The sequence below is a fragment of the Drosophila navojoa genome, chromosome 4 (assembly GCF_054131105.1).
Source record: "Drosophila navojoa isolate 15081-1374.11 chromosome 4, UAZ_NAV_1.0, whole genome shotgun sequence".
In the NCBI taxonomy this organism is placed as follows: Eukaryota; Metazoa; Arthropoda; class Insecta; order Diptera; family Drosophilidae; genus Drosophila; species Drosophila navojoa.
Genome location: NC_142892.1, coordinates 18,026,259 through 18,045,331, shown reverse-complemented (window position 1 = coordinate 18,045,331; position 19,073 = coordinate 18,026,259). Strand labels below are relative to the sequence as shown.

The 19,073-nt window shown below is 40.6% G+C and overlaps 1 long non-coding RNA gene across 1 annotated transcript in view; it reads left to right on the top strand.

The window, feature by feature from the left end:
• Positions 1-6,470, top strand: part of LOC149091463 (uncharacterized) — a 71,946-nt gene extending 65,476 nt beyond the window's left edge. Inside the window, exon 3 of the long non-coding RNA XR_016196642.1 lies at positions 5,724-6,470. This is a non-coding gene — a long non-coding RNA (uncharacterized LOC149091463). The remainder of the gene's footprint in view (positions 1-5,723) is intronic.
• Positions 6,471-19,073: the final 12,603 nt, after the last annotated feature.

Here is a 19,073-nt window from a genome sequence, read left to right as displayed (position 1 = left end):
GGCCAGAGAAACCAACTGATCCACACTTAACGGGCGCGCGCATTTGCCGCGCTGTTGTTGTATACGTTCGTATCCCTCTGTGTTTTGATTTTACGGCACAGATGTTTTATTTGCCACAGCACACATACAGAGAGATCAACAAACACACGCATATATATATACACACACACACACACACACACAGTTGCGATCGTATGTTTACCCTGCTCGTTCTCCTTGCTGTGTTTGTGCCTTCGTTTCATGTCTTTTAATACCTTTAATCCTAGCAAATAATACAAAGAGCTGCCATAGGACAAGTGTAGTGAAGGAAAATAAAAAGCAGTTGTTGAGTCGCGGTCTCAGTCTCGGTCTCTCCCTGGTTTCGGGCCTGGACGTGTCTCTGACTCGGCAATAGGTATAAAACAGAAAGTGTGCAACACACGCTCCGAAGCCAAGCAAAAGACAAACACTGTGAGAGATCCATGGGCTCTGTTGTTGCTACGACTTCAACTGCAATGAACTTCTAGATGCAAGTCAATGAACTTATCCTGACTGCCTATGCCTGCTCAGCTCTGCTCTGCTCTGGGCTGGCCTGCCTATCCCTGCCTGTCTGCCTGCCTGCCTGCCTGCCCGGCCTGGCCTGGCCTGGCTTGTCTTGGCTTGGCTTGGTCTGCCTGCTGTTGCATGATATCAACTGCATGATCATCATGATCGTTCGCTGGGCACAGTGAGCTAGCTTTGTGCCAGCTCGCTCGCCTCTCTCTCTCTCTCTCGCTCTCACTCTGTGGGTCGACGACGACGTTGTCGACTCCTCCTTGGACATAATGAACTCGGTTTTGGCGATACGTACGCAATTTTCAAATCGTGTTGCCTCATGATCGTGTAGCCCCTCTCTCACTCTCTCCATCTATCTCTCTCGCTCTGACTGTCTATACCATAAAAAAACGTTTTTAGAACTTTTATTTGATTTTAGCAACACGCCTCGCTGTTGTTGTTGCTGCTGTTGTAATAGCAGCGCCATGAAGCTTTGCTCCATTGTCGTAGCTACGAGTCGTCGTTCTATGTATGATAATGATGTTGGTGATCGTGCCACTTTAGCAATGGTTAACTACGAAGAGCGCACAGGGAAGACGCAGCCGCAGCCGCAGTCGCAGTCACAGTCAGAGTTGCAGTTGTAGCTGGCTAAACATCCCAACTGGCGGGTTGAAGAACCTTTTGATTGGTTAGCTAAGCACGACTCGAGTGCTGGGCTCCATGGGCAATCCTGAAGTTGGTGCGGTCTGCGGCATTAAACTGTGCCATGTTTACAGCGCTTGTCTATGGGCACGCTGCTCCGACTCCTGCTAAACCTCCTCCACCTCTGGGCCCGCCTCCTGCTTGGCTAACATTTGCATGCATAATATTGCCAAGATTTATGCAAAAAATTGATGGCAATTAGTCGTCGACTCGTCGTCGTCTTCGTTTGCTTTGGCTGCTGTCTCTTGTCTTTCTCTCTCTCTCTCTCTATATATATTTGTTTGTTTGTGCATAATGATTTTCGGTATCAAATTACATTGGTTAGGGGTTTTTAGTATGTATTTTATTTGCTGTTTGCTGTTTGCCGTTGTCGACGCTGCTGTCTTCTTCCTGCTTAATTTGATGCGCTCGTGCCGTCTGCAGTCTACTACAGTCTGCACTCTGGGTTCTGGGTTCTGGTTCTGGTTCTTTGACTAATGTGCTGTGCGCACATCTTGCACAGCCTCCTTTCGCCTGCTGCTGCTGCTGCTGTTGCTGTTGCTCTGCTTCGAATTTAATAGCTGCTGACCGTAACGAAATTATTTACTAGCCAAAATAAGATAATGAGCGATAATTTCTTGAGTTATATATTGAGCACTCAAGCAGCGTGCACGGCACATTTCAGCATTAACGATCGTGTGGATGGGTAGGCGGAAGAGAAGAAGAGGGAGCAAGAGCAGAGAGAGAGACAGAGAGAGAGAGCTGCTGACTGGATTAGGCATAAGATTATCATTATAAACATAATCTTTAGCTTCACCAATAGAGGAATCATGACAAGTTCTACTTAGCGGACAGAAGTGAAGAGTTTAAGCACAGGTGTTCAATAAGGGCATATTATTCAAACACACACAGACACACTCACACACACACACACACACACAGACACACATGCGGCATGCAAAGTCAAACTCTGCTGTAGCTGGGCTTTGGTCTGCATAATTAGAATCCCATAAAACAAAATACGCATATATATACATTTATATACACATACATGAATACACTCATGAATACAGACAAACGCACCACTACATGCACAAATTGAATAAATCTGGCTGCACGCGGAGCGCGCCTCGTATAATTTTCAAGCAGGAATCGTCGTCCTCGTCTCGGTCTTGATGGCTTGAGCCCTTGTTGTGATTTAATAATTCGGTTTATCAACTTCATTTTTACCCTTTTGCCAGACAGGCAAAGTGTTTTCATCTTATAAACGTATATACCCTGTGTTTAACCATATCTTACGAACGGGGAATGTGATGAAAGAAGAAGTTGTTTAAAGAAGAAGAACTGTAAGAGTTTTTTAATTTATGATTTTTTATTTTTTAAATATTTATTTATGTTTTATTATAATTGTCGTTTATATTTTATTTTCTATTTTTCATAAGATCTGATGTTCTTCTATTGCCCAAGAATTTTAGTAGAGATAATTTAACGAAAAATTAAATAGTTGGCAGGGTATTTTCTGAGCAATCAAACACCAACTATTTCGCCTATATGCGATCTACCAAAGTGTGTGATCGCTTAATGCATTTAACTCTAAAGTCATCATCAGCTGACCCATCATCTTTGGGTTATATAAAGATTATATAGGAGCAACTTGAGTTTGGGTTAAATATGAGACAAACGAGTTCCAAGAAAATTGAGAGTTAAGGAGAGAATTCAGAGCTAAGAATATATGAAATCCTAAGTAAACTTTTATAAACATTTTTTTTTTATTTTTATTTATATTGTATTATTATATATATATTTTGTATAAATCACATTAAATTTAATATACATTTGGTGTGTCATAATACATTCTTTTTACATTAATTATTTTTAGTGTTTTCTGATTTGATAGGTGAAAAACATCATTTAATATATATATTGTTTTAAAAACATATATTCTCAATCATTTATTATGGTATAATACGTACATACCATACTCTATTTACTGACGGACTGTTGAGAGTAATATAGAGAAATGAAAGTAAATAATATAAAAGATCCTGTGATCCTAAGCCTAACTACAAATTTACTTCCTTAATTACAATTGAATATCAAAATAAATATCAATTGTATATACATACATACTGCTTTGAGTAGAACTGCAGTACATTTCGCATAGTATACGTATGTATATATACATATATACAACTATCATAATTCATTCAATTCAACCCTCACTGCATTTACCTTTAAGAAAATATATGTATATCTATATATATATAATTTTTTTTGCTTTGTATTTTAAAAACAATTCACGCACCCTTACACCTGCACACACTTTGCTTGATTTCTCCCTCGCCTCGGGCTGTCTCCCTCCTTGGAGAGAGAGGCAGCAATTGCTGCCGTTGTCAGCATTATGCACGAGAATTGTGAAGGCTTCTCAACTCTCGGCAAACTTCGGCCAGCTGTTGACGCGCCATCCGGACATGTTCCTTGCCATATAGTAGAGTGGAAGACAACTTCGTCGTCTTCGATCTGCGATCCTCGGTCGAGCTCGTCGCGTGTATGACATGTGAGTTGCACGTTTTGTCGATTTTCAAATTGAGGCGAGCGTCTCTCGGCACTCGACGTCGGCGTCGACGTCAACGTCGACTCGTGCAATCAAACTGAGCAGTTTCAGCTGTGCCCTGTGCACAGGGTCGGGTCTGTCTGTCCTAAGACCTATGGGTACCTGTCAGTCAAAATGCGTTTTACAACAGTTTTTTTTTTACTTTCCTCCTTCTCTTTTCGATTTTGATTTTGTTGTGTTCTTCGTTTTCGTTTGGTTGCCCATTTGGTTAGCCATATCGCCGTTGTTGTAGACTGTGTTGCATTGTTGTAGTCCGTCTGGCAGCAGTGTAACACGATTTGATGCGTTAGGGTTCCATTGGTGCCCGCTGCCCCTAAGATCTATGAGCAATCTATCTTTTTGAGTGCAAAAGCAACAACAAATAGACAATCAATTCTTTTTGTTATAGTCCGTTCGTCTTTTCATTCTATTTTGGGTCTAATATGGCCAGCATCGACAGCTACTACTGTATGGTAATGTATGACAGCTACAAAGATCTTTATGGTGATCAATTTTTTGTTTTTTTTTTTTAATTTTTAGTGTGAACTGTTTACATGTATGCATAATATTTATACTAAATATATGATTTAATTTGTCTCAGTCGATATAGTCCCCACTAAACGATCGTTTACCCCTGCCAACAGCAATTGTCTGATACTCGGCCACATTTGCATTTGCCACACAATAAAATGTCATAAATTATACGCTCAGAGGCAAGACAGAAAATAAAAGAAAATAAAGCACAACGCATTGCCATCATAAAATACAATAATAAAGATCAAATACAACAACAACAACAACAACGGCAATGGGCAGACGACTGATCATTAATTAATGAACATGATCAACAGAGGCTCCAACTCGGTTACAACTTCTGGGGCAGGCCATTAGAATGCAACATGTCGTCTTCTCTCGGTGTTTGTTGTTGTCGATTGTGTTGAACAACCCGATATTGCCATGTACATACACATAGACCAACACCAGCACACACGCACACACATTATTTCTCTTTGTTTACAAAACAAAATGTAAACAAAAAAAGTTTTCTTTAGCCGCAGCGATTGAAAGCATTTGCTATATGCTCTATGTGCTTCGACGAAATAAAATAAAAGGGCAGCGGCTGAGGCTGCGACTGCGACTGCGACTGAGGCTGAGGCACAGAATCTGGGGCAACCAAGCTGGGGGCATTTTTCCGAGTGTTCACCAGCTTGCATAAGCAGGCCGAGGATGGGGATAGAGGCATCGGCAGCCGCGTTACGCACCGAAAAGTTTCATAGAAAACAAATACGTTGAGAAAACCAAAATCCCCAAAAAAAAGAAGAATCAAAATGAAGAGTTCTAGCTGAACGACTTAAGGTTACTGCTTGAAGAGCTTATAAACTGTTAATGAGTTCTCTGGAAACAGTTGTTAAATTTAAGATATAATATAGGAAGCATTTAGATTTTACAATATTTTAATTCTATATTGAAAAATAACACTAGTAAAATTTATTTTTAACTTTTTACATTTGAGAAAAAAAAATACAAAATTAAAGAGTATTTAGATTTTACAATATTTAATTTTTTTGAGAAAAATAAATATAAAAAATACAAAATTTATTCTTAACTATTTTAATTTGAGAAAAAAATTAAATTAAAAATAAAAATACAAAATGAAATATACAGATAAAGATACAAAAAAGTGAAATACATTTTAGAAAAACTTTAATATAAATTTGAATATATTTAATTATTTCTTTTCTTCAAAAATTATACAATTTTATTTAATAGAACGATTTTATATATATTTTTTTTAAATGTTTAAAAAATTTATAAAAATATTTCTTAAGTATATAAAAATTCTTTATATATTATTATTTACATATTATTAAAAATATATAATATATTTGTTAAATTTTATATACTAAATCTTACATTTATTTAATCCTATTCACAGACGATGCAAAGGTTTCTCATCAATTCCGGGGCATCTGTAGGGTATGTACCAGCCCAACTATATTACTTCTTTGTTTTCTGTTAGCTGCTGCACTTTGATTGACAGCTGCTGCAGCTTGGGCAGCTCGCTTGGGCTCGGTTTGTGGCAGCTCTTTACCCATTTTGTTGTTGTTTTATTTTTTGTTTTTATGCTTTATCTGCGACTGCTTCGACAAAGTTTCTTCTAATGACATTCACTTTTGGCTGCTTTGGGCGCTTTTTTTATGATGTTTGTATTTTTTGGGTCAATCATTATCGTCAGGCCAAGTTGGCCTGCACGCAGTTTGCACGTTCTCGCTGTGAGCGTGGATGATATCGCTAAGCTCTGTCCGCTATGGATTGTCATGTGCCTTTGGTGGGGATTTCACTTTCAATGCCTGGGTTGGACGATTGGGGTTTTTGGAGCTGCATGCATTGCGCGTGTGTGTGACTGTGTGAGTGTGTGTGTGTGTGTGCATATCAGTTTACCATCTAGCCACATAGACATATTAATTTCAGTGCTGACCCTATTGGGCAAAGGGTCGAGCGAGCGCTGGCTTGATGCTGGCACACCTAGCGCATGTAAAACCCTATTAAATTACCATACCACGGACAAGCGCACTGTTTGCCCCATTATCTACTCAAACAAATGCTCCTCGGCAAATCTACAGTGCAGCAATAGAAACGTCAACCCTGCCAGAGAGCAGGATAGAGACAGAGAGAGATAGAGAGAGAGTGCAGTTCTCTAAGACTGTCATGATAGATCACCCCATAGACAAATACAGACAGGTGAAACTTGTCAGTCAGGGCAGCAGGCAGACCAAGACTAGTGGAGCCTCAGTGCACAGAAAAAAGGGTCGCTGCGTCCTACGCCAACAGCAAACAAATAAACAAACAAACTGAAAGACCTGATAGATGCGACAGGCGAACAAGAAAAGGGCCAGGAAAATTGTCGACGGTCGACGGTGGACGGTCGATAGTCTAGGCTCTCCCTCTACGCTCTCTGGCTGAGGGCGCTTCGTCCATGGCCCGGGCACATTTAGTGATCGTCTCTTATCGCACTATAAAAACAAAGACGTTGCAAAGGGATCGAGTGGCTTAGCTCAGCTCAGTGAACCTGAACCCGAACTGCTTGCCGTACCGTACCCGTACCCGTACCCGAATCCGAATCCCAGTCTTCGCAGCTGAGCCCGAGTCTGATTCCGTAAAATAAAGCCACGACACGCTTGCAGAGTGTGCTGGGCACAAGTATGAGTGCCCTGGCCTCGGCGACTCGGATGTGCCCTCGCGCCTCGTAGCAATTATATGTCGCAGGGTGTTGCCCCTATGGCTGATCATCTTGTCTTACAATTTTATGTTAATTTCTGTCTTCATTTATGCATTTATTACGCGGTCTTCAGCAGTTTTTTACGACCGATCGTCCAACTCCTCAGACATTGTCACTGTCTGCGTAGCTGTCGCTGTCTCTGTCACTATCTCTGTCTCTGCTCTTGATTGTCACCTATTTAGTTTTCGCAGCTCCCTCAGCTGATCATTATCTGGATTGTGGCTTTTATGGAAATGTTTTAATATCTTTATAAATCCATTTTAGTTGCCTTGTATAGATTTTATGAGCTGCCTGTGCCGACATGCTACCATACAAAGCATTCTCAGGCTATAAACATTTTCGGTCTCTTGTCATGATTCATAATGGGGATGAAATAAAAACAGTGTATAGATACATATATATAAAACACCTGCAAACTGTAGCCAAATCGGCTGTCCCCATGCAGACAGGTAACTCAGTCAACTATGACTAATTGCCAGTTGAACCAAAAAGGTTCAAGAACTGACCTTCGAGAAATCTTCTAAATGCAGAGGCTCTACATTGAAAGCTCTGACCGTCCTTTTCTCTCCCCTAAAGATCTTTACTTCTCTTGCAATTTATTCAGATTTCCAGTGGAATCGTAACTAAATCCACGTCGATGCTCCACAAATTACAATTAGCCATTTAAGGCTGTAAAAGAGCCAATATCTTAGCCTGGCCCGGGACAGCAGCTAATTGCTAAAAGAGCAGCTGTCCACTCTTGATTTTACTGTTTGGCTGTAAAAATACGAATAAAAAACAAAATTGCGCAGACATGATTTAAGCATTAAGCAGTTCGCTGTAAGCCATTAACAACGAGGTGTCAATTGCATAAGCCAACAACAAAAGGCCAACAGCGACCGCGACGGCGACGGCGACGGCGACGGCGTCATCATATTGGCGCGGACAATTTGTCGACCTGGCCGAAGCGATTGGCAGCCAACTTGTCACATTAACACAAAGCCCAAACTGGGCAATCGCCAGTCGGAGCGGGTTTAAAAGTAAAAGTGATGCGACTGACTCCCGTGCCTCTCTCGCATATTTACATTTCAAGCCACTTGACTTACTAACTGACTGATCGACTGGCCGTCGACAATGGCAACAGCAGCAGCAATAGCCAAAGACAACGACAATGCTTGGCATCTGGTTAGTTATAATTTGTTGCTGCTGCTTCTACTGCTGCTACTGCTGTTGGCCACGTTGGCAACTAGTTCCATCCGACTGCTTCCAATTATGGCGAGGATCTCTGCTTGCAACATGCGCCAAAAAGTCAACTGCTATTGGGCTGCTCTCGGTGCGGTCTGGGCCTTTGCCAGTTGGCCTACAAAGTGTGTCTTAGACAGCAAGGCGGCAACAACTTCCACCTGTGTAAAGTGCATGCTGGAGCTGTAGAGAATGCTCGATGAGCAGATACTCTATGAGAAGATGGGGTATCTGTATCTGTATCTGTATCTGTATCTGTATCTGTATCTGTATCTGTATCTGTATCTGTATCTGTATCTGTATCTGTATCTGTATCTGTATCTGTATCTGTATCTGTATCTGTATCTGTATCTGTATCTGTATCTGTATCTGTATCTGTATCTGTATCTGTATCTGTATCTGTATCTGTATCTGTAGCTGTAGCTGTATCTGTATCTGTATCTGTGTCTGTGTCTGTATCTGTATCTGTATCTTTTATTTGTATCTGTGTCTGTATTTGTATCTCTTTATCTCTGTTTCTTTTTATTTCCATATACCCCTTTTCTACCCATTACAGGGTATAACAATGCGTATCCGACTTTGCCAACTAGTCAGCTATAATTTCAACACTCGAAAAAAAAATAATATAAACGAGCCCCAACTCTAATCACGGCTTATGTGTTCGCTGATTTTTTATTTTGACCACTTCATACATATGTATTTATATGTATGTATATTCACATTGTGGTTAATTATAGTGTATTTATTTAATAAGGCAACTTTTTGCCATCTAGATATATGTGTCTATGCCTCTCCATGATTTTGTTTTGAGTCTGCGCTTTAGATTTCGCAGCTCCTTCGGCCCGAACTTGGCCAGCAGATTGGAGTTCGACTTGGCTTGTAGCTTTTGTTTGCTGTTTTTGTGCACTTTAATTAAATTGTTATGTAAATTCCACTTGTCGTTGTAATAACAGCAGCCCGTTGCAGTTGCCGTAGTTGTTGGCTGTGTATTCGGGCATATAATTTTCATCTTTATTAGAGCAGCAAGTGCGCTTTATTGGCATTGTCTTGGCTTTGGCTGCTTTGGGGTGGAGCAAACGGCTTCAACTTGGCTTAAGCCGCATGCAGCATGGGCAGGCTGTGGATTTGCCCAAAGCCAACTGGATGTCGAGCGATTTAACAGTGTGTCTGCTGATTGTGACAGCCGCAAAGACGCAAAACACTTTTTGGCAACGGCACTCTGCTGTCTGGCCAATCGGCCATTTGAGTCCGTAAGCGACAACTAATGGCCGTAGTCTATCCACTGAGCTGAGTACATAATTAAAATATCATACAGCACACAAATGGGGAGTCAACTGTTGTGCATATCAATCAGGCGGAAGCTTTTGACAGCCACAATTCAAATTCAACAGAACAGTCTTACATTTCATCTTATCGAATTGAGGTCAAGCGTTTCTGGTACTTTCATTTTCATCTCGAACTTTGCCTCAATTATCTAATTTTCAAATTAACAGCTACAGCTGCAACTGCAGCCCGAGGCACTGGAAACCTCAGCCAGACACTTGAGACAGCCGAACCGAACCCCAGCTCTCACTCACACACGCACACTTGTTGACTTTCGTTGCCCCCAGCTGAAATTTGAAATTTAGTTGCCCTTAGAAGTCGCTGATAACATTTAATTGGATTTTGATTGTAATGCGAGGAGGAACTGCCACGCTTATCAGTTGCCCTCCGAATATGCCACAAATAATCCGAAATTACTGTAAGCATTTCTCGTTACGAGTCATGTTACGGCTGAAGTGTAGCGCAATAAAACCGTTGACAATTTGCGTTTGTTCCTGGCGACAGCGCAGCAGCTGCTGTAGGCAAATACTTTTGGCCAGCTTCGCCTCACCTGTGTTTTACATATTTCCTCTTTTTTTTTTCGTATTTTTCACCTCTTACGTGTGAATCATGCAAATGGGCAGAGAGCGAGCAAAAAATGCCAGTTGCCTTGTCTAAAAAGCCGCAAGTGAATTAGTCATCATTAGTGAAAAATTGCACTAGAAACAAAATGTCGAGAACTTGTAGAAATTCCTGAAGCATAAGTGTGCACGCAGCTGACAAGGCACTAAAAAATTATATATGTATATGAAAAAGTAGAGAAAACTAGCTGATGAGAATATATATTAAATGATAGTACGACTATGCAATGCTCTATGCCTCAGAATTGTCATAAAATGTAAATAATAATAATATAAACAGCAATAATTGTTGTACTTAGATACCAGATAGGCAGAATAAATGTATTAATTAAATTATATATATTATAAATATTTTATTTAAAATAATCTATATGCTGATACAATAACTATCATCATAATTTTCATTAAATAAAATTGCTTTATTATTTTTTTCCTAATTATTATTATTTTTTAGCGAATTTAATTATATATATATTTTCTAATTATATATATAAATTATAAATATTTTATATAAAATTTAAAAATATGCTGAGATAATAATTATCAATTTTTTAAATTTACTTATTATTTTTGTTCTTAATTATTATTATTGTTTTTTAGCGAATCCGTTGAAAAAACGCAGAATAATTGAATTATTAAATAAAAAAATTAATAGTAATAAAAATGCAAAAATAGTAATAAACTGCCACAAGTCTTAAAATTAATTAGACTGCTTAGATAAATACAGCTTTGGGGCTTTTGCTAGCATAAGCTCCAAAAACTCTAGCCAAAAACTAAATAATAAAATGCTCTGAAATTCTCATTAGAATTACATGATATGCCCAATCATACAATATGCATTATTTGATCAATAAATATATATAAAATATTGTATATAAATCTTTAGATTAACATAAACATATTCATAAATAACAATTCATTAGCTGAATGCATATTTTACAATTGAATCATAACAGCCATTGGCAGTGTATTAACTGTACAACAAAATGCCCACAAATTAAACATGGAAATATACAAATGTGTTTGCCTCCTAAAAGGGCAAATGGTTTCGGGTTATCCAAAAAAAAAAGAGAGAAAAAAGAAATAGAAAGAGGAGAAAAAAAGATAGAATAGTGCAGCAGCAGCAGCAACAGCTTGGGGCAGGCAGCACTGACAGCCGTTGGCGTGGCATGCCTCAAGTTGAAGTGCAACCGAATTCGAACGGCTGCGCATGCGCTGCACACACGACGCTAGGCAGAGGCAGAGGCAGCAGCAGCAGCGGCAGCGGCAGCGACGATGGACGGGCTTCGGCTTATTTATGGCCTGGTTTGGGCTTTGGTTTAGCTCCTTAGGTTCATTGGCTCCTCAGGCTGCCTTTGTTGAAATGCATTTATGGTACTTTTTTATGTGAGTGTGCGTGTGTGTGTGTGTGTGTGTGTGCGTGTGTGTGTGTTGGTGTTGTGAGTGTTTTTATTTATTTTCTTTATTATTGCGTACGAAAAAGAGGCAGGCAAAAGCAGACGGCGAGAAAATTTCACAAGCGTCGCCAGTTTGTCTGGCGCGACTGGAGCCAGAGCCCGGGCCCTGGGCACTGAGACACAGACCCGGACCCAGAGCCAGAGCCAGAGCGAGAGACCGAGACCCAGGCCCAGACTCAGACCCAGACCCAGGCAGAGGCACAAACCCAAGCCCAGGCCATTTATGCGCTGGTTATCTTGCCTTTCTCTTACGTTCTGCCCCTGCCCCTGCCCCTGACTAACTTTGTTGTTGTTGCTGCAGCACACAAAAGCGCTGCATGTTGCTTGAGTTATTTGCTGCTGCTGCTGCTGCTGCTGATTTTTTGGGTTTATTTACCTTCATCATCATAATAATCATCGTCATCATCATCATCATCATCGTCAGCATCATTGTGAGGCAGCAAACTCATCCATGATCTGAGCCCGCTGATCTTTTGCCATTGTGAGCAGTCGAAGGCAGTTTTTATTTTTCGTAGTTTACTCTGCTTCTTCTTCTACTTCTTCTTCTTCCTTGGATGCCCCTTTGTTAGAGGATCGCCTGAATTTTGTGTTTTTATGTTGATTATTTTGCACAGTGCACACTTTGACGCTTATCTTGATTTCAATGATCTCTCTCTCTCTCTATCTGTCTCTGTCTGCTCTTTCCTTTCTCATACCTTAACAGATTTGTGTACATAATTAGTAGCCTCGGCTTAAAATCTTATCTCTCTCAATGGATTTTTATTGATTTCATACCTTCGACTCGTATTGAGTTACAGTTTCTTATTTGTCAAAGGGTTTCATATCGATGATCGACGCGACGTCAAAATTAAAGTTTGCTTTGTCTTTCTACAGCCATCAACTCCGATTGCTTCTGCTGCTGCTTAATTGCCGGAAGTTTATCTATAAAACAAAAAGAAAAGAGACCAAAATAAAAAGAGTTCTCATAGATCGATATTTCTTTCGACTATTTGTACAATTTGTTGGGCAATGTTTTTCTCACACCGACCCCAACTTGTGCTGATTTTCCTGCATTTTCTTAAATCAACAAAGAAGTTGCTCTTGCTCAGGGTGCGGCACAAGACATCGGGAACCGACTCTACGACCCACGCTTCAATCTTTGATTGCTTCTTTAGGCACCCTAAGTGCGCAGAATGGCGTGAAAACGCTTGTATTTGGCCAAGACAATTAGCGTATGCGTGTAGTTGGGGTTCGAGCCCTAAAGGCAAGATCGTTTAACAAACGACTGCGCATGCAGCACGAAACCCACCCAAAAATAAAGTAAAGTAAAAACCAGCAGAAGAAGAAAAAAACAAATTCATTTGCCCAACGATCGACATGCTCCGCTGGGCAGGCGCTCTTCAACTTGTTCTATGGCTACGTCTTGGGCTAACCACAAGTTTTTCGTTATTTTTCCAGACTAACAAATTTATGAAATGTCTTCAACAACTTGGACCGTCCGACCGTCCAACTGTCCGACTGTCTGTTTGTCTGTGTGTGGCATTTAAGTGCAATTTGATTTCTTGTCAAGTTCTCACGCAACTTCAGTCGGCAGCTCGTCGCGTCTCGCGTCTCGTCTCGTTTCGGCCCATTGGCTTTCGGTTGGGCTTCACTGAGTACGACAATATTTAATCATAAAATAAATGCAAAAAACCAGAGAGAATAAGACCTCTGTACTTGTTCCGATTTATAAAGAAGCTCTTTGAGTGCGCGTGGGAATTTAGCTAGTATATTAATTGGCGGGCTTAATCAGGCGGAATTAATGGCCGTTTAATAATGGAAATATGATTGGGAATTCATTTAAATCAGCATCAACTTTCGCTCCACAAAATGAATCATCAAATCATCCCCAAGTCCCAGCGAAGGCTGTGACCCAATTCCATGGAACTTTCCCTTTTTTTTGTGTATGATCCACAAAACCACAAAATACTGCGTGTGTGCATGTTCAAGAGATTAACACCAAGAAATGCCCAGATCTTCTAGGGCTTAACCCTGTTGTGCCACCACCACCACCACCAAAAACAACAACAACAACGACTGCCAAATCACGCGATCACGCGAAGTGGAATACCTCGGGCTGGCAAGGATCATTAAGCAATGCATAATCCAATTAGCACTGCGTCCTCCAGCACCTGTTCCAGCCAGCGCTAAACAGATGCAAACAATGCAACCAGAAATGGAAAAAAAATCATGAGAAAAGAAAAGGTTTAATATTTTGTTAAGCAAACGAAGCAGAAATATTTCAACAACGAGCAACCTGCTAAGCACTTAAATAAACAAGTGATCACGGATCACGGATCGCGGCTCACGGATCATGGATTACAGATCACAGATCAGCGATCTCGTAGCTCGAATCTCGAATCTTTGCGTCAAGGATAAACAAAGCCTACGCCAGGCAGTTTTACTTTTACTCTCAGCTCTCGTCAGCTCTTGTTGTGTTTGATTGATGTTAGACAGGACCTTTTGTGATATCTGATCCTCTTTCAGGCGAAAGAAATGCCAATTTTACAACAACAACAAAAATGACACGCAAATGGCAAAGGAACCTTTTCAATGCTGGCTAGGCGAACTCGCTCTCTCTCTCTCTCTCTCTTGCCCTGCCCCTGTCACTGCCCCTGCCTTGGGGATTATCCCTGCCTGCCTGCCGCTCGTTCATCAATATGTCTACAATTAGTTTGCGCACGAATTCGTTATTAGGGGTCAGTCAATTGATAGCAAACGGCGAGCAGATAAATTGCGTGAGCCACAACAACAAGCGATCGAGCATGATCATTACAGCTCCCTGCTGCCTGCTCCTGCTCCTGCTCCCTTCTGCCTGCTTTTGTTAACCTATGCAGATTGTTACAAAGACGAACCCACACAATGGATGCTGGCTGGCTGGCTGGCTGGTTAAGCGTGAGTGCACTGAACGAAAATGTATCAGAAACGCGCTGTTTACATACGATCCATGCGATCAGATTCAATTAGTTGCCTGCCTGCAGTTGCTGCAGAGCAATTTAGCATAGTTGTCTGCCAGGTATCGAGGGTCCAGGTCGGGCTTAGCCCTAACCCTAGCCCTAACCCTTGCCCCGGCCTTGTCATTGGCAGTGTCACAGCATCTGACGGCTTGTAATTGGCAGTAGGCGCGAAACGCATCAAATTTTGTTGGAGGCGTGTGAAAATGATTCGCGTTTCGCCTTGCGCTTTGCGCTGAAAGCAAACTAATTTGATTTAAAGAACGTGAGAACGCAACGCAACCATTGCCAAAAGAGAGAGGTGCGTAAGCGATACCCTTCTCGCTGAAGGGGTGATCAGCGCTGCGTAAAATTCGATTAGAGACGAGACTGACAGTCAGAGCTGAATAGAGCTGTTAGAGTTGCTGTTGCTAGAGCAAGGAATACCCCTTCTTCTTCTTCTGCTTCTTCTTTTTTTGCAGTGAGGCCTACTCCAACTTCTGCTCAATTGTTGAGGCATTCAATTTCATAAATATATGTATATGTATATACACCTACACACGCACACACTTCAACGTGTCATATGCATCACAATTTTATGGTTTTTTAACTGCAAACGCCAACAACAACAACAACAACAACAAAACTAAACAGGCGAGAAAATTTCGAGGAACGCACGTGTTGCTCAAGTGTTTGGTTCGCTTTTATGAAAATAAATCACAGAGGAAAGGGCAGCACCGGCATCAGCATCGGCAGCACAGCAGCCGGTTCCAGAACGCGTCACCCAAGTTGAAACTAATTTTATGCATGACTTTTAACACATTCCAACAATATTTTCACTCACTGAAAATGTAACCAAATGACAGGCACTTCAGTTTCGTTTTGGTACCCTCTCTCTGCTCTGTTCAGTTCTGTTCTGGTCTGGCGTACTTGAACATTTTTACTGTCGCATAAAAATTCCTTTCGTTTTTTGTTGTTTTTGTTTTTAGCATTTTATGCACAGTTAAGTTAATCTGCTCTAAGCGTACTTAACAGCTCTGGCCCCGAGACCTCCGACACTGAAACAGCATCGCCCTTGCTCTACCCCGCAAGAGTCCACAGGCATGTGTCATCCACTCGAGGCGAAGGCAGCGTCTTGTGACACGTGAGACGGCGTCCCTGACGACAGCGGGAACGATTTGGTCCGTGACACAATTGAGGAATTCAACTGGACCCACTTGAGCATACGAAATGGGAAAAAACAGAGCTAGGGCCAGTCCAAATAATTTGGCATATGTTTTGTAGTGCAGCACAACGCACTACGCGTTGGTCTCTCTGCCCAAAACTATGCGTAGATAGGGTACAGAGAGATCTATGGAGATCTCACACATGAGCTGCAGCTGAAACGGGCTCGGACTAATGCCAGAAGTTATTGATTGCCTGCGAGCCTTTGAAGTGGGACTGACTCATGGCAGAGCTATGCAATGCAATTTCCTCTTGACCTGAAGCCTGACGAATCACGTCACAGGACATAAAACCAAAAGATGTTGGCAAGAAAAGTCACTTGCATGCCAAGCACACACACATCAATGGGAGCTCCGAACTAGACAATATTTCAAAGGTTTATAATTAAAAGTTAATAACAAAGCGACACGGTTAATCAGCGCCAAAATTGCATGGCCAAACGGAACAGTAGCCGCCCGGTCGGAGTGGCAATTCGGGGAACAATGCAGAGAGCATTGTGCCTAGGGCACAAATATTAATCATGTGAGCACCTTATTTGACACTTGGCAATATTGGAAAAGAGCGGGACTACCACTGTAAAGCTGTACGGTCTGGCAACGGGGCAACGTCAGCTCAAAGCCGGCACTAATCACCTACGGGAACAGCTTTAAAGTGGTTTGTCTGCGCCTATGCCAGCGCATGTCTCCCTCGCTCTCGCCCTCTCACTCTCACTCTCTTACTCTCTGTTTGTAGGTGCTTTATTCTCTGTCAGCCACCTGCCTTACGCAATTAAGCGTCTGAGCGGCGACAGTGCGACGGGCCGGACGCAAACGCACGACAAAAGGTTCGTTCCAAAAAGCCAGCACATAAAACCCCCAGCTCCAGCTCCAGCTCCAGCTACAGCTCCCGTTGCAGGTTGAGTCCCTCGGCTTCAGCCCAATCCCAGCTCCGGTCGAAGCTGTGTAATTACTCAACGGCCGAACTGGTTCTGCGCTCTGTTCTGGGTTCTGCGTGTGTAAGTCAAGTAGCTGGCAGATAACACAGCTCGACGAAGGGAAAAAAATACAATTTAAAAACAACGATCGAAGCTTTGTGCAGGCATGAAACCCTTTTAGTTTAGCATTGGACCTCGTCGCGGGCGCTGTGGCGGGGGCCAGATAAATATTTATGTGTCATTAGTCGGTGCCCTGGCAGTCATCAAGTTGAGCGTTGAAATGCCTTTCGGTCTTCGGCATCGGCATCTGGCCGGGGTGGAGCAGGGCGTGCGAGCTAGCTAGCTGCTGCAGGCAATTTATTATTTCTAAAACTTGAAACTGAAGTGGATTAAGCTATAGAACAATAATAGCGCCAAGATATACGAACTTACTTACCCAACCATCAATAAATAAGTTACATTTCTTTAAGTAGTCTTCAAATGAAGTTATTACGAAATTTCTATTAAGAAGATCGCCGAGTAACTAAGGTAAGGCATGAACTAATGCAGAGGCATGTTAGGCAGAAGAGGAATATATGTATATATGTATGTGGAGTACTCTGTTTGTTAAGCATAAAAGGATAACTCTATTATTATTTTATTTATCAGGAAATCACTATCAATAGTTGAGTTGCTGTAGTCGTGTCCGTTTTTCTGTTTATGTCTTTCTCTTTCTCTCTTACTTTCATTCTTTCTTCTCCTCTCTTATTATTAAAAGATATTTTCTATTAGCTGTGTATCATTAAAATATATATTATTATAGGATATAAAATATAATAATGAGATCTCAAAATCATTATATCATAATAACTTGTACATATCCCTATATATTTTTTAAAATATATATATTTACATTACAGTATGGACAATATCATAATCTTATATTTCATTACTCAAGGCAGTCCTACTTCTCAGCATCTTAATATTGATTGATTGATTGACTATAAATATAAATAAAGGTTGTAATAAATATATATATATATATATATATTTTTTTTTTTTTCGAAATGTTATATGTTGTATATTCTTCATATAAAATAATCAAGACACAATAATTATTTACTTCTTTTCATCTTTTGAATTATTTAACTTATCGTTTGTTTACTTTTCTTATATATATATTTATATTATAAATACCGTTTATGACATTTTTATCTATAAGAATTCTCAAAAAATATAATAAAAATAATGACAAATATTTTTTATATATTCAATATTTTAAACTTGAGTATTTCCCAAGCTATGATTTTATAGCTAGTATTTTCTGTATATTTTCTTATATTTTGCAGTAAACAAAAATTGCAAATAAGCTTTTTCGTTGAGTACTTTTTAAGAGCCCATTGGAACGTAATTTGTTATTTGTTTTATTTGTTTCTGGTAATTTTGTTCGCAATAAAAAAACCAAAAAAAAATCCTTTTGTTGCAATTGCAATAATTTGGCTGCACGCGCCAGGCAACACGCCCAGTTTTTGGTTTCGTTTGTTTGATTTTGGATTTCTGGTTTTTTTTTTTTTGGGCTTTTATTGTTCGTTTCTAGTTGTAAGATTTCTGTAGACAATTGTTTGATTTTTTAACACTTGCAGTTGGCTGTCAAAGTTGGGTGCATGCTCGCGGTTTTTGTTGCTGTTGGCAATTTGAAAATTTATTCATTTGCTGGAAACTTTAACCGCAAAATGCACTTTTGTGTGCGGGACGTGGGGGGACCCATTGTCGCCTCGCTCTGTTTCTTTGTCACTGGCTCTGGGGGCCGCGAAAACTTCAGTTTTGTGAAATCGCACTGTTGTATCGCCTCGAAGTCGAGCCCAAAAATCCAAAAGTGACCCAAGTGCTGTTCCATGTGACTGACTGCACAATCGCCATCGAATCGCCATGTTGTGCAAATTAAGGATTTTTCAGCTTGCGTTTTTCTTTTTCTCGTATTCTTATGCATTTTGACGTTTTTATTGGATTTTTTGCTAACCCATTTTTGTTAAATCTTTTTTTTTTTTCGTTTTTCTTTTTTCTTTGCGCTCAGCTGGGCCTATCGACAATCTGTGAATTGTTTAATTGATTTACGAGACCTCTGCGAATATTGAGAGTTGGCCTACTTGTTGAGAGGGGATTAGAGCGAGGAGGGGTAGTCAGTCGAAAAAGCTAGGTTATGCCCAAAGAAGGTGGAGCTGATATGGACTTTATATATTTTCCATAACCATAAAAGAACTTTTCAATATTTTGGAACTTCTGGTTGGGACCTATTCCTGAATAAGTAGAGAAATATT